This window comes from Bos grunniens, chromosome 19 (genome assembly GCF_055505025.1).
Source record: "Bos grunniens cultivar Pamir isolate PY7600 chromosome 19, Bosgru_T2T1.0, whole genome shotgun sequence".
Lineage (NCBI taxonomy): Eukaryota > Metazoa > Chordata > Mammalia > Artiodactyla > Bovidae > Bos > Bos grunniens.
Genome location: NC_141183.1, coordinates 6,352,143 through 6,366,490, shown reverse-complemented (window position 1 = coordinate 6,366,490; position 14,348 = coordinate 6,352,143). Strand labels below are relative to the sequence as shown.

Below are 14,348 nucleotides of genomic sequence, written 5' to 3'. Positions count from 1 at the left end.
AACTCCCCCAGCCCCAACCTCACCGGTTTTGGTTATCTGTTGCTATGCAGCAAATGACCCCTAGATGTAGTGACTTCAAGCAACAACCATCTCCTTACCTCTCGTGTTTCTCCTGGGCTAGGAATTCAGGAACGGCTTGTCTGGGCAGTTCCCCCTCTGTGGGCCGGTTTGGGCTTCCTCACAGCATGGCCGCCAGGGGAGGTCAGCCCATTCACGCTGAGTGAGGCAGAGAGCTTTCGGTTTGTGACTTAGTTTCCAGCATTACGGGGGGCCACTTCCGCTTGCTCTGCCATTCACAAAAGCTCGCCCCCTCCCCGGGTTCACAGCAGCTCTTTGCAGACCAGAGAGAGCATCCCCCAACAGAGAGACAGGCTGAGCAAAGTGAGCAACTGCTTCATTGTTACAACCGAGGGCGTGCGATCTTGCTCAGTCGCTTCAGTCGTGTCGGACTCTTTGCAACCTCGTGGACTGTAGCCCTCCAGGCTCCTCTGTCCATGGGATTCTCCAGGCAAGAATACTGGCGTGGGTTGCCATTCCCTTCTCCAGGGGACCTACCTGACCCAGGGATGGAACCCGCATCTCTTATGTCTCCTGCATTTGGGAGGTGGGTTCTTTACCACTAGCACCGCCTGGGAAGTCCAAGGGCAGAACCCAGGAAAGTGACTTCAGGGCCTGTATCATAACATGAACGTAGAACCTGTGGTCACTTTCTCTTCTCCAGTATTTTGTTCTTTTGACCTGGGAAGGGCCTGACCCACCCCCGACTGCTATTTGGATGGTTTAAGGACAATAACGTGCTGTGTAAAGAAGGCCTGGGGACAGATGGTCAGGTGCCCTGGCTCCCAGCCCTGGCTCTGCCGCTCCTATCTGTGTGGTCTTGTGTGTACTTTCCTGTTCAATAACAAAATGAATCATGCCAGCCCCACTCCTTTCACGGTCGTCACGGGTGAAACGAGGTTCAATAAGGTAGCATGCTTGCTAAGCTGTTTAATGCTCTTCAAACAAGAAGTGTCGTATGTCATCTCTCTGAGCTCCTCAGAGTGCCATGAGCCTCCTAGCTGCTTGACAAATATTTGTTGATTTTAATGTAAAGATTTCCTACCAACCCTAGAAAGAGCAGAGCCTCCCAGCAACTCAGCCCCGTCCTCAGGGATGGTTACCAAGGGAGCCCATTGGGTCGAATCGTCAGTGAGGGACCATGGACTTGGAGTCTGGGTGTTGTAAAGGGGCTTTCTTTTGCCCCAAAGTAGCCAGTGAATAAGACTGGGTGACTCAGGGTATTCCTACCACTGAGAGCTTTGTAAACAAGCTACCCCCAAATGTAGTAGCTTTAAAGCAGTCTTTTGATCTCTCAATGTTGTGTGGCTTGACAGGGTTCAGCTGGCCCATTCTCACTCAGCCACGGGTTAGGGGCCTCTGTGCAGCTGTAATCAGGGAGCAGCCAGGGCCACGGTCATCTGAAGGCCCCACTGGACGGAATATCCAAGGTGGTCAGGGCCAACCCCCACGTAGCCTCTCTGGCCAGGGCGACAGCCCAGCTTCTTAAGTGGCAGCTCACAGCTCCAAGCAGCTTCCCTGGTGGCTCAGATGGTAAAGACTCAGCCCGCAAAGCAGGAGACCCAGGTTCAATCCCTGGAGTGGGAAGATCTCCTGGAGAAGGGCATAGCAACCCACTTAAGTATCTTGCCTGGAGAATCGGATGGATAAAGGAGCCTGGGGGGCTATAGGCCATGGGGTTGCAAAGAGTCAGACACGACTGAGCGACTACACTTTTCACTTCACTTTTACAACTCCAAAAGCAGGTGGAAATGCCCAGTCTTGGAACTTCTGTGCTGTTCCAGTGTTCCACTCTATGCTCCCAACACAGGGCCCCAGGTCCCATCCTTGATCTGAGAAGTAGATCCCACATGCCCACATCTAAAGATCCAGCATGCCGCAACAAAGATTGAAGACCTTGAAACTAAGACCAGGTGTGGCCAAATAAATAAATTAAAAAAAAAGAAAGAAAAGTGGCCACTCCTCTCGAGAGTTGGCTCAGCATCGCTTGTGCCATATCCTGTCAGTCAAAGCAGCCACAGGGCAGCGTGGCTACAAGCGGGTGGAGAAATGGACTCTAGCTCTCGAGAGGGGAGCAGTGTGCACGTACAAGGAGGGCGGGAATTGAGAGCCATCGTCTCTGCGTCTCTGACACAAGCTACCACCCAGAATAAGGGGCAGTCCTCACGACTCAGACTCCTGAGCTGCCTGGCTTCGACCGGCTGTTGCTATGACGACTCCTCCTTTGGAGGAGTGTGGGTGGACAGGGAGAAACCCCTCAATGGAGAACCTACTGGGGAGCCTTAGGCCCCTACACCTGTTTCCCGGGTGCTGTTGGCTTGCCCTGGGCCACAGGAATCCTGTAGAGCTTGACCCTGGGGCACCAAGGTCAGAGCCACAGTTCAGAGGCCTGTATGTGGCCACCATCCAGCCTGGCCGCACGCCCTCGTCTGACCACAGCCCTGACCTGGCAGTCGAATGGCTTCCTGGGGTGGCTTCTGATTGTCCGCTGGACAGCTGTGCAGGCAAAGCCCCTGTGTGGGGGCGGGGAGGGCAGCTTGAAGTGGAAGGGAGAGGCCGACCAACAATGTGTCATCGAGCGGCCGATCTCTCTTCAATAAAGAGCTTGTCACCAGGCCCCGTGTATTTGCACTTCTCAGGCAATGGAGCCTTGCTCAGCCAGCCTGTCCTCCCGTTTATTTCCTGACTCCACCCCCATGCCTGGTCCTTGCAGTGGCTCCTGTTAAACTCTATGACATCCCCCGGCTGTCCAAACCCACGTTCGTCCACCTAATGGATTTCTCCCATCCTGCGTCCTTTGGTTGCCACCAAAATCTCTGCTTTCTCTGCCCAGCAAATAAAAAATACGGAGACAGAGTTTGGAAGAAACAGGAAGATGGCTTTAATCCTCTGCCAGGAGAGGGTAGAACACAGCCGCAAGAACTGTGCCCTGCACTCCTAGGGGAACCAAGAGACTATATAGCCTGGGCCTCATGGTCTTAGAGTAAATGATGAGGCTCAAAGTAATGAAGGTCTTTGGGCTTCCCTGGTGGCTCAGTGGTAACGAATCTGCCTGCCAATGTAGCAGGCACAGGTTCGATTCCTGGGTCGGGAAGATCCCCTGGAGAAGGAAATGGCAACCCACTCCAGTATTCTTGCCTGGGAAATCCCATGGACAGAGGAGCCTGGCGGGCTATGGACCATGGGGTTGCAAAGAGTCAGACACGACTGAGCGACTGAGCACGCACAGAAAAGGAGAGTTCATTCACAATGTTGTGTTATCTTCAGGCGTTCAGCCCAGTGACTCAGTTATTCTACATATACACCTTTTATTTTTTCAGATTTTTTTTTTTCACCTTTCTCTTTTGACTGTAACTAACTCTGTATGCCCTGGGGAGACATTGCTTTTCTGAACCTCAGTTTCCTCACCTGTAACATGGAAATAATCAGAGCTACCTCATAGAGGGGCTTCCCTGGTGGTCCAGTAGGTCAGGAATCCACCCTCCAATGCAGGAGACGTGGGTTCGATCCCTGGTTGGGGAACCGGCATCCCTCACGCAGCGGGGTAGATAAGCCCTTGTGCTCTGCGGCCTGTGCTCCGTAACAGGGGAAGCCTGCGTGCTGCAACAAAGACCTAGAGCAGCCAGAATAAAAAAGAAAAGATTTAACCTGGCAGTCCCTAGCACAGGTCTGATACATGGAAGAAGGAAGCTAACAGTCAGAGCCACAGTCGCAGCCCTGCCCCCCAAACATATTAGGTGTTAAGTGCTTTACATGGGTAATTTGATCCAAACCTCAGGGCTCCAGGAACCAAGGACTATTTTTATCTCTATTTTATAAAGCAAAGAAACTATAAAGCTTAGAGAGATTAAGTAACTTGCCCAAGGTCATTCGGTTAGTAAGTGACAGCAGCTTGGAGACTTGAACCCATTTTTTCCCCAGAGCAGACTGATCCTAAGCCCTATGGCCTCTCCCCAGGCTTCCTGCTTTTTCTCTAGACTCACATCCCCCTGTAGATGGGTCACTCCGTGTTCATCTTTTTAAGTGGCCTACCTTGGAGATTTATGGAGCCACAAACACGGGTTCACAGGGGAGGCATCTGATCAGGTTGAATTAAACTGAGCAAAGGGGAAGTGATCTCCCAGGGTCAGCGTGGGGGGCTCAGTTCAGCAAAAATCTGCTTCCTCTCCCCCCCCACACACTTTCCTCGGGATGTCCCTTGTAGTCCAGGGGCTAGGACTCAGCACGCAGTGCAGGGGGCCTGGGTTAGATCTCTAGTCAGGGAACCAGATCCCACACGCTGCAACCAAGGGTTTGTGGATGACTAAAGGTCCTGCATGCTGCGACTAAGACTGGGCACAGTCGAGTAAATAAGTTTAAAAAAAAACCCAAACTGTCCTGTCTGCAATAATGGACAGTCAGGCCTTTGGGGAATTCAGGATAGCTACTGCAGGTCCAGGGTTTAGGGAGGATGGCTAGTCCTAAAGGCTGCTCTGACCTGCCTGGGCAGGAGTCTGGTGAATTACAACAGGGGTCAGTAAACCATACAGGCCAAAGGCTGGTCCTCTGCCTGTTTTGATAAATAAAGTTTTATTGGAACACAGCCACGGCCATGTGTTGGTGTATCGTCTGTCTATGTTCATGCCGCAATGGCAGTGATGGAGACCATATAGCCGAAAAGTCAAAAACCTTTGCAACTTCCCTGGTGGTCCAGAGGCTAAGACTCCGAGCCTGGGTTCGATCCCTGGTCGGGAACTAGATCCCACATGCTGCAGCCAAGAAAGGTCCTGAGGGCTGAAACCAAGACACGGCACAGCCAATTGAAATTAATCATTTTTTTTTAAGTCAAAAATCTGTGCTCTTTGGCCCTTTACAAAAAAAGAAACCCATTGGCCTCTGAATTAGGGAAGGCCTCACCCTGCCCTGTGCATGATGATCTCTGTTTGGGCTGCTAGAGGAGATTCATGTTTTGAGCAGGAGACTGTCTGATGGAGGGGGTGTGTGGGTGTCTCTCCAATCGGATGGGCTGGACTTGTTCAGGGTGAGAGTGGGTCGAGGCCTCAGCGGTGCTGACTCAGGACCCGGGTCATTTTTCACTCCTGCCCTCAGGCTGTCATTGGCCACTGGGCAGCTGCAGCCCCCAGCAGAGAACCACCGGTTCCCTTGGTCCACCAGGTCCTGGGCAGCTCAGGAGGAAAAGACAGAACTTGTTCCCAGCACGTGAAGAATTTCCGGCCCCTTGCCCCAAAATAACTGTGGCCGGAGCCTGGGGGCAGGAGGTAAATTCCAGAAGGGTGAGAGCCGCTGTAACGTGAGCTCAGCTGTGACCTGCTGTACTCAGGGGCACCGGATCTCCGCCATCCCACCTCCCCCTCCTTGAGAGTCATCCTGGGGACCCGCCCTCCCACCATGGGAAAACGACAGTGGGTGTGGACACCCCCTGTTAGGAACAACAGCGGTCTCCTTATTTGGTCCTTTTTCTTGCTCCTGACGTCTCCTGGGTTCTCCTCCATGGACTGTGCCCCCAACTGCTTTCCCAGACCTGGGAGGGGCTGTGAGCAAGGGAGGGCTTGTCCTGGGCAGACTCTAACCCCGTGGGGAAGTCTGCACCCCCACCCATGTGCAAGGAGCTCTAGACAGCAAATGAACAAGTGCAAATGCACACAGCCCCATTCCTCCTCGCCGCCTGGTAAAGGTGTGCCAGCCCACGCTGTGCCCTTGGGCACTGAATACAGTTGGCCAAGGCTGGCCCCAGTGTCTGCTGAGCTATCAGAATGCCCAGAACCCCCAGCTGCAAGCTGGCTTCTTGGGATGATGGCCCCGGCGCCCAGCCCTCTTACTCCGGTGGGCTGCTGCCCTGGCGATTGATTTTTTAAAAATGTGCTCTGTGCTGACTCCGCTCTGTTCTGTAGCATCCTTCTCTCTGGCACCACGGCTCCTTCCTGCAAGCCGGTCTGGCCAGAGAGCGAGGGAGAAGCATATGTCTCATACGTGGGGGCTTGGCGGGGGAAGGGAGGAGCCAGGCAACCACCTGGAGTCACGCCATGCCTCTGTCTCCCACCTCCCCTGGAACCCAGGTCCCCATCCCAGCCGATTTCATTGGCATCCTCGGACTAAAAGCATCCATAGCTGGGCCCACAAGTGACCCACACACAGGCATAGGAGAGCTTAACAGGGCTGGAAATGTTTTGAAGACCCCAAAATACATTATTGTATTACCATATTTAGTTACTGTGAACCTTTACAAACTTTCTTTTTTCCATCACAAAAAGGAATTCATACATGTTAAAACAGTCGAAATAAGATCAGAGTTGGCTGAAGATAAGACACGTCCTCTGAGCCCTCTTCTCCACTGTCCCCATGCCACTCCCCACAGAAGCCAGTCTGGGCTGTATCTGTCCAGATATTTTCTGTGCTTGCCCATTGGAGCCTCGCCACAATTCCATGAGATGGGCAGGTCTGAGAGCGAAGTTGCCAGTTCACCGGGGAGCAATGTGGGGGCCCAGATCTAGCATCAAGAGCGGAGGGCCTGGGAGTGGATTGGCTGAAGGACAGCGAGGTCTCCAGTTCCAGGACAGTCTCCAGTCCAGGTAGGCCGTGGGGAGAGGGTGGTCCCCATTTCTGGCTCTGGACGGACCAGCGGGAGCCGGCGGAATCCACTTCCACTTCAACTCTGCTCTTAGCTTCCGTGTTGAGTCACAGCTTTGTCTGTTCTAGAAACCAGGGAATTGGAGGGCAGTGTGTGCAGACTTGACAATCACAGAACAAGACCACACAGATCCCCTCTCCACCTATAGAAGAAAAGATATGACCTTTCATCAAAGCTTATTTGACCTTGATGAAAAACATGTTTGCAAGGGGTAATACTATGCAGGGTAAGTCAGAAGTGCTGTGATCACTTTGCTGTCAGAGAGTGAATACAGGGCTTCCTGAGTGCCCCAGTGGGTGAGATGCTGTGCTGTCCCTGCAGGGGGTGTGGGTTCGTTCCCTAGCCAGGGAACTAAGATTCCACAGGCCCTGCAGCATGGACAAAGGATTTTTTAAAAACTAGAATGTAACATACCATGTGAACGTAAGACCTCCATCACTTCATGTTATCCAGGAGCTAGTACTTGCCTCTCAAGCACTGGGAGTTATTCCTTTCCATTGTGGAGGCGGGGAGCACATATTCTAAAAACTGTATTTTCTTTCTCAATATGTAATATATTCACACAGTTCACAAGGTTAAAGTTATAAAACAGTGTCTAATGAAAATGCTTATTCCTAAAAATACCAATGAAACCAGTTTCTTGGGTATCCATCCAGAGAGATTCTTCGGCACATTCAACCAGACAAGCAGATATATGGTTTTTTCTCAGCCTTTTTCACCTGAATGGTAGCATGCTGTTTGATTCATTCATCGAGACGGGAAACCAGTGAGCCCGGTAACCGGTTCTTCTGCTTTGCTTTTCTTGTGTCTTCCCGCATGACAATGCGTCTGAGCTGTGTTTCCACATCCACCATCCATGGTTCTGATTCTTTGTCTGAGCGCTGTATTCCATCACCTGGGCATACTGTGAAGGTGGACCTACGGAGAACACCTCAGAGTCTTGTCATTTTTTTTTTTTAACTTTACAATATCGTATTGGTTTTGCCATATATCAACATGAATCTGCCACAGGTATACACGTGTTCCCCATCCTGAACCCTCCTCCGTCCCTGTACCATCTCTCTGGGTCGTCCCAGTGCACCAGCCCCAAGCATCCAGTATCGGGCATCAAACCTGGACTGGCGACTCATTTCATATATGATATTATACATGTTTCAATGCCTTTCTCCCAAATCATCCCCCTGCTCCCTCTCCCACAGAGTCCAAAAGACTGTTCTATACATCAATGTCTTTTTTGCTGTCTTGTATACAGGGTTATTGTTACCATCTTTCTAAATTCCATATATATGTGTTAGTATATTGTATTGGTGTTTTTCTTTCTGGCTTACTTCACTCTGTATAATAGGCTCCAGTTTCATCCACCTCATTAGAACTGATTCAAATGTATTCTTTTTAATGGCAGAGTAATACTCCATTGTGTATATGTACCACAGCTTTCTTATCCATTCATCTGCTGATGGACATCTAGGTTGCTTCCATGTCCTGGCTATTATAAACAGTGCTGCGATGAACATTGGGGTACATGTGTCTCTTTCAATTCTGGTTTCCTCAGTGTGTATGCCTAGCAGTGGGATTGCTGAGTCATAAGGCAGTTCTATTTCCAGTTTTTTAAGGAATCTCCACACTGTTCTCCATAGTGGCTGTACTAGTTTGCATTCCCACCAACCGTATAAGAAGGTTCTCTTTTTCTCCACACCCTCTCCAGCATTTATTGCTTGTAGACTTTTGGATTGCAGCCATTCTGACTGGCGTGAAATGGTACCTCATAGTGGTTTTGATTTGCATTTCTCTGATAATGAGTGATGTTGAGCATCTTTTCATGTGTTTGTTAGCCATCTGTATGTCTTCTTTGGAGAAATGTCTATTTAGTTCTTTGGCACATTTTTTGATTGGGTCATTTATTTTTCTGGAATTGAGCTGTAGGAGTTGCTTGTATATTTTTGAGATTAGTTGTTTGTCAGTTGCTTCATATGCTATTATTTTCTCCCATTCTGAAGGCTGTCTTTTCACCTTGCTTATAGTTTCCTTTGTTGTGCAGAAGCTTTTACGTTTCATTAGGTCCCATTTGTTTATTTTTGCTTTTATTTCCGATATTCTGGGAGGTGGGTCATAGAGGATCCTGCTGTGATGTTTGTCAGAGAGTGTTTTGCCTATGTTCTCCTCTAGGAGTTTTATAGTTTCTGGTCTTACGTTTAGATCTTTAATCCATTTTGAGTTTATTTTTGTGTATGGTGTTAGAAAGTGTTCTAGTTTCATTCTTTTACAAGTGGTTGACCAGTTTTCCCAGCACCACTTGTTAAAGAAATTGTCTTTAATCCATTGTATATTCTTGCCTCCTTTGTCAAAGATAAGGTGTCCATAGGTGCGTGAATTTATCTCTGGGCTTTCTATTTTGTTCCATTGATCTATATTTCTGTCTTTACACAACGCCACCTGTCGCTTCACCAACGTGCAGGCCTAACTAGAAGGTGTTTGTCCAGAAGTGGAATTGCTGGGTCAAGGAATTTGTGCATTCAGTAGAGAGTGCCAAATTGCTCTCCAGGGACATTGTATGGGTTTACAGTTCTGCTAGCAAAGCATGAGGAAGCCTTTCTCCACCCTTGCCAACTCAGAGCGTGATCAAACCTTTGACGTTTGCCAGTCGGCTTGGTGGAAAATGGCACCTGGGTACAGTTTCATTTGACTCTTGTTCTAAGTGAGGTTGAGCATCTTTTCGGCGTCCAGCTCTGCTGCCAGCCTCAGTACCTCTCCCCGCGCAGCCTAAGGCCCTGGCCTTGCTCGCTAACCCTTCTGCAAGATCCAGGACTTGGTTTGTTTTCTGTTGGCCAGCTTCCTGCTGAGTCACTCACGAGAAGGAAAGGGCAGCCGGCTCAGGTTATTCTGCTCTGGGAGCCATCTGAGCTACCAGTCCTGGGAGGACCTTGGGCTCTGGTATCCCCTGTGGGCGCCCAGCACCGTGCACTGGATTATCACACCTGTCAAACTGCGGACCCCTGGATCCCCTGGGAGAGATGGGGTTTGTAGATGGGGATCTGGTCAGATGTGCGTGCCAACTGGGCATGCAGAGGACCCAGCTAGATTCAGAAAGGGGACGTTTGGAAGGAACTAATGTGAGCAAAGTCCTAAGTTACAAGTGACAGAATGAGAGGAACCACGCTGGGTGTGGAGAAGAAAGGATTTAAACTGTTGGAAAGGATTTGGGGCAGAAAGGATGGTGAGCCACGGTGAAGGAATCGGGGATGTTGGGAAAAGATTCTCACTTTAATCTCTAAATGGGGACCTCCCTGGTGGTCAAGTGGTTAAGACTCCAGGCTTCTGTGTCAGGGAGTGCAGGTTTGATCCCTGGTCGAGAAACTAAGATTTTGCATGCTGTGTGGCCAATAATAAAAAAAAGAAGAAAGAAACGAAATCTCTACAGATACATCCTGAATGAGATGCGCTTACCACTGGTTCCTCGCTCATCATCACTGCAGGGTTAGTGCTGAGATCTGCCCAGATGGGAAGCAGGGGTGCCCCCTTGGCTACACATGGAGGATTCAGGCTCTTGTGTGGCCACCTAGACGTATGGGGAGGCCTAGGGACCCTCAATGACCCTCTCTGAGTGGGTTCTGGGCATCTGTGGGACAGCCCAGGTCAGCTTATTGTCATTAGCTCAGCTGGTAAAGAATCCTCCTGCAATGCAGGAGAATCCTGGGTTCGGAAGATCCCCTGGAGAAGGGACAGGCTACCCACTCCAGTATTCTGGCCTGGAGAATCCCCACGGACAGAGGAGCCTGGCGGGCTGCAGTCCATGAGGTCACAAAGAGTCGGACACAACTGAGCGACCAAGCAACTGAGCACACAACCTCCAAGACAGCCTAGGCATTTGGTTGGATTTTTGCTCACAGACTGGAAAAGCCAGCAGGAGCCAGTGGCTAGATTGCTGGGCCCTGGGGAGTCTGCCACTATTTCTTCCAGGCTTCAATCAAAAGCAAATTTGCCCTGGAAATTGCTGAGGCAGAGGCATCTTCATGGAGCCGTCTGAACATGGGGCTGTCGTGTAAGTCTAGGCCCTCCAGGGCATCCTGATTCCAGTCGGAGCTGGGCTGTGGTATTCGTGAGCCACCACCGGGGCCTGCCTGGGGCCTGTTGGGCCTGTTCCAGGCGGCCTGACCATCCACAGTCAAGCCTGTCCTCTCTCTGCTGAGGCTGGAAACCCGGAGCTGTACTCCAAGTGTGGACAAGCCAGGTGGGGCTCTTGATCGCTCTTGATCTTGGTCCTCACTCCAGTCCCTTCCCCGGCTCCCCACACGGCTGCTTCAGACAAGAGGATGGGTTCTTTACACCGAAGACTGCCACGGGCGCAGGAGAGGGCACCCCCAGTAGCGGGCAGGGTGGGGCTGCCTTTCTGCCAAGACTGCTCGGAGTCTTCTGCACGCCACATCACTAAGCAGAGCCTTCAAGAGCTGCAGTTACAGAGGCTCTCCTCCCCCATGCCTCAGCCTCCCTGGGGGGAAAGTCCAAAAAAGTGGAGGCTGTCCCTGAGGCCACCAAGAAGCGCTTAATTGCTTTCTGAGAGAGTTGTCACCTCTGGTCTCCTCCCTTCCCCCATCAGCCTGGGCCCCCTCTGCTCCCAGCGCTGGCAGCTTTGGCTCAGAGAGCTGAGCCTGAAGACGTGTGTTTCCTGGCTGTGTCCCAAGGAACCAGAGGCCTGGGTGCTTGCTTCTCCAAATATATTGCTGCACCACCTTTGCTGAAAAAAAAGAACCCTATGTTTTGGGCGAATAAACGTGCGTTTTTCTGTGAGCCAGGCACTCATTGACAGCGGGTGGACGGTGGCCCAGGCCAGCTGAGTCAGCCAGACTCTGGAGCAAGCAGACAGCGTGAACCAGGACGAGGATCGCAGCCAGCTAAGGGCCGTGAAACGCAGGGAATATTTGGAGGTTTTCATACCAGGAGTTTAGTCAGCACCTTGTGCAATCCGTTTCAGGTCGGGGGCCAAGTAGAGGGATACATATCATCAAAAGTGGGCTAAAAAGCAGTAACAAATAGACCCCAAAAGCATAATGGTCTAAATATCATAGAAATTTATTTCTTACTCTTTTAACACACCAAGGCAGGGATTCTTGATTGGCCAGTGGCTTTTCTCCATATGGTGATTCAGGGACCCAGGCTCTCTCCATCTCAAGGCTCTGCTGTTCTCACTGTCACCTCCATCCAGCTGGCCAAAGAGAAGGTGGATGGGGGAGGCACACCTGCTTCTTTCCCTGCCTCCTAAGGTGTTGGCACGCATCTCTTTGGCTCACATACTATTGGTGGGAAGTAGTCACATGACCACACCTGGTTGCAAGGGTAGCTGGGAAATGTAGTCTCAGTGCCTTAGCACCAGCTCTATACTATGAAAGAGGAGCAAGGATTTTGATGGACAGCTCACCATCTCTGCCAAAGGATGAATCGAGTCAGGTAGATCGTGGGACCAACAGAGAAAGCAATCCATTATGAGCTTTAAGGAACTCTCTGGAAGAACAGTCTGGGTCCTGGATCAGGGAGTTTTAGATAACTTGCTGGAAGGGATTTAGCTTTTGTCAAGGACTGAGTGAAAGAATGAAGGGATGGAGCCAAAGCAAAAGCAATACCCAGATGTGGATGTGACTGGTGATAGAAGCAAGGTCCGATGCTGTAAAGACTCTGGAAAAGACTCTGATGCTGGGAGGGATTGGGGGCAGGAGGAAAAGGGGACGACAGAGGATGAGATGGCTGGATGGCATCACCAACTCAATGGATGGGAGTTTGAGCAAACTCCGGGAGTTGGTGATGGACAGGGAGGCCTGCGGTGCTGCAGTCCATGGGGCTGCAAAGAGTCGGACACGACTGAGCGACTGAACTGAACTGAACTGAACTGAGTGATCCAACAGTTTCGGCAGAAATACAGGAAAAGTTAACAGAGAAGAAAACAGATAAGAAACACGGATAATTAGGCCCAAGAAGCCATCCTGTTCACCTGCAATTAGCCTATTGATAAGTGGTTTGTGCCCAAACTTCCTAGTCCAGTGATTGGAGCTTGGAGCCTCTGAGTACTTGAGCTCAGTGTCGGACTCTTTTCGACTCCATGGACTGTAGCCTGCCAGGCTCCTTTGTCCATGGGGTTCTCCAGACAGAATTACTGGAGTGGGTTGCCGTTCCCTTCTCCAGGGGATCTTCCTGACCCAGGGATCAAACCCAGGTCTCCTGTGTCTCCTGCACTGCCAGTGGATTCTTTACCCACTGCATCAGCTGGGAAGCCTGGGGCCTCTGGCAGAGGCTAATGGACAAAGATTTGGATGCCTTGGTGTGGAGTAAGGACATAAACAGAGTGTAGGAGGAGCCTGCCACCTCCAGCTCATGGGTGAGTCAGAATCGTTCGTTTTCCTTCTCACTTGGGTCAACATGCATGATGACCTGAACCCTTCATGTGTAGGCACAATGGTTCCCGACTGCCAAGTAACAAGTCACCACAAGCTTAGAGGCCTGATCTATTATTAGCTCCCTGATTTGTAGGTCAGAGGTCTGGGGTGGACTTGACTGGGTCCCTGCTTAAAAACTGAAGGCCAAAATCAAGGAGGTGGCCAGGCTGAGCGCTTACTGAAGGTTCTGGGGAAGAATTCACTCCCAAGTTTATTTAGGTTGTTGGCAGAACCAGTTCCCTGCGGCTATAGGACAGAGGCCCCTGTGCTCTTGCTGGCTGCTTGCTGGTCTCCGTTCCTGGAGGCAGCCCTCAAGTCCTTTCCCTGCAGCTGCCACCCCCTGGCGACCCCGCCCCCTCCTTCAAAGCCACTGACGGTGCATCAAATCCTTCTTGTGCTTGGAATCTCTGATTCTCCTTTTGCCATCAGAGAAACTCTCTGCTTTTAAAGGGCTCTTTTAGTTTAGGTCAGGCCCATCCAGGTAACCACTCTATTTGAAGGTCTGTGGATTAGTAAATTTATTCCACTGTGAATCCCTTTTGCCATTTAATGAAAGAATAATCTTAGGGGCGTCTCAGGTGGTGCAGTGGTAAAGAATCCACTTGCCAGTGCAGGAGACACAGGAGACATCCCTGAGTCGGGATGTCTTGATCCCTGGATCGGGAAGATCCCCTGGAAAAGGAAGCAGCAAGGCACTCCAGTATTCTTGCCTGGAGAATCCCATGGACAGAGGAGACAGGAGGGCTACGGTCCATGAGGTCTCAAAGAGTCAGACACGACTGAGCAACAGAGCACGCAAGCACAGGGGCAACTCTCAGGGCACATCTTAGAATTCTGCCTTTCACAATGCCTGGGACATTGAGTCTGAGAACCAGAGTGGTGTCCTTTGGAGCTAAAGAGACTCTTTTGTCTTCTGGCCGAAGAGTTGTACCACTTGGTTCCACCCCGTGTGGGTGGGTGACCAACAGGCCTGGCCCCAACTCTTACCAGATACACTCTGGAGATGTACAAATAGAGAAGAAAAGGCACTCCTCTCCCTCGGAGAAAACTCCTTTCTCTGAAAGCCTCATGGACACAGGACTCCCCTAAGAAGAAGCTCAACACTGCTCTGAGCGCCCTGTCCTGGAGAGAAAGAAAGCCAGGCTCTGTCTGTTGGTTGGCTCCTGGCTTCCTTGAGGATCTGCCCTTAATAAGCTCCCAGAACTTTCTGTACCATATTTCTAGCTCCTTTCAATGCTTGT

The 14,348-nt window shown here is 50.8% G+C and overlaps 1 long non-coding RNA gene across 2 annotated transcripts in view; it reads left to right on the top strand.

Annotated features, from left to right (window-relative positions):
• Positions 1 to 14,348, top strand: part of LOC147351009 (uncharacterized) — a 39,847-nt gene that overhangs the window by 21,116 nt on the left and 4,383 nt on the right. The gene's annotated exons all lie outside the window — the stretch shown is intronic.